This window comes from Pistacia vera, unplaced genomic scaffold, assembly GCF_008641045.1.
Source record: "Pistacia vera cultivar Batoury unplaced genomic scaffold, PisVer_v2 Contig52, whole genome shotgun sequence".
Classification (NCBI taxonomy): Eukaryota; Viridiplantae; Streptophyta; class Magnoliopsida; order Sapindales; family Anacardiaceae; genus Pistacia; species Pistacia vera.
The window spans coordinates 2,444,179-2,446,390 of NW_022196357.1; positions in this window are offsets into that span (position 1 = coordinate 2,444,179).

Here is a 2,212-nt window from a genome sequence, read left to right on the forward strand (position 1 = left end):
GCCACAACTCACACCTCCTTATACGCCACAACACAATGATGTATTGGAAATGAGGAATTGAACGTTACTTGATATGGTTCGTTTGATGATGAGTTTGGCTAATCTACCTGCAACATTCTAGGGTTATGCCTTGGAGACTACAATTCACGCACTAAACCATGTGCCATCAAAATTAGTGGATAAAACTCTATATGAACTATGTATGGAATGGGAGAAAGCCCAACTTGTCTTATTTGAGAAGTTAGGGTTGTCCAGCTTATCTTAAGAAATTGATGAGAAATAAGCTTGCCTTAAAATCTGAAAGATGTATCTTTGTGAGATATCCCAAGGAAACCATGGGATACTATTTCTACCAACTTGAAGAGCGAAAGGTTTTTGTAGCTTGATCTGGGGTATTTTAGGAAAAAGAATTTTTTTAAAATAGTACAAGAGGTAGAAAGGTAATCAAGTATGGTCACTGGTGGATTTACCCAATGGCATAAAACCCATAGGTTGTAAATGGGTCTTCAAGAAGAAGATTGATGAGAATGCAAAATGTCATATTTACCCCCTTAATGTCTCATCTTTTATACTTACTTGTTGCTTAACTATACTCATTATTATTCTATTTTGATTTAGGATGCAAATGAAGGCGTTAAATGCAAAACGAAACTAATTAGGTGAATTCGGACAATTTTGACATCACTTCGTAATCTGGACATAACTCTCTCATCCGAGCTTTGATTGAGATGATTCAAAATTCCTTGGAACTCTGAGAAAGAGATCTAAAACTTTCATGTTTTGAGTTTGGAGAGATACTCACTTCATCAAGGTTGTAATTGGGCTTGAAGTTGACGCACCTGCACTACTGACGTTCTGGAACATTCTGCCCTATCATGCAAGTCAATTAGGCAGTTTATTATTGGAAGTTTTGTTGACCTATTGCACGCAAGATACGGCTGGAAACACCACTTTCCTATTTTACATTAGGACTTTATTTTATTTTCAATTAATCAGATTAGGATAAATGTTATTTTAGGATATTAGAAATTTTTAGGAGATTGAATAGAATTCAAAGACTTGAATTGGATATTCTTCAAAGGGGAGAAGAGATCAGATTAGAGAGATTACACACGCCTCTCCTTCTTCTCTTCTTCAATTTCTCTTTTGAGTTTTGATTACGGCCATGAGCGGCTAAAACTTTTATAACTTGGTCAAAGGAAATGGAGGCCTCGGAATCAATAAAACTGTGAGATCTAATCTGTTTTTTTTTTTCTAGTGTTCAATATATGTTTTGAGTATTGGATGTTATTCTATGCCTATTTTCATGATTGTTTCATTTAATTACTAAGAGGCCTACTAGTTTATTATTTGTTGCAATCTACTACTAAGTTAGATATCAAATCTGTAATTGTTTGATCCGTCTAACTTGTGAGTAATTAGGGTTTAAGAATTTGCTGCGTCAGGAATTATTAAATCTTAGGAAGAACCTTCAACTAAATTAAATACAACCGCTTGTGTTTGTGTTGTTCAGTTTCATCGATTTCTCTAGCCCTTAAGGTTGCTACTAGATTAAACCTTTAGCGCTTGTCTACGGTTGTTTAGTAGTAAGATTAATTAGATTGCTTGTTTTCTAATTAACTACAAATAAGGAGAGATAGGAAAATAGTTCTAATGGTGAATACTCAAAGTATGAATTGACATATATTTGCATCGATGATCAGTTGTAAAATTCTGATGGTGGATGTTGACTTAGACCAAAGTTTGTTATCTTGATTGATTAATCTGAATTGTTTATCCTGAAATTATTTTTGTTTTACTCAAACCCCCCCAGCCTTGTTCACATAACATAAGACTCGGCTAAACACTCTTTGTGGGAACGATCCTTACTCACACTACTACATGTGTTTTTAGTTTTAATTTTACTTGCCTGCAACAGCACACCAGATTTTGGCGCCATTGCCGGGGAGTGATTCTAGTTGATTTTTTTTGTTTCTGTGATTCTTATTTCATTCTTGTCGTTTTTTTATTTTTTAGAAAAAAAATCTGAACAGTAGTACTGTTCCGAATGAACAGTAGTACTATTCATAAGAAAAATTTTGGTTGAATTAGGAGTGCTGCGAGTACCCGTTTCGAAGAAAATGAAATTATGAGCAAGACTAGAAGAGTTTCTACCCCCACCCTCTTGAGGCCAAAAAACAACGTTTTCATAGGGTTTTTGGCTTTTTTGTGT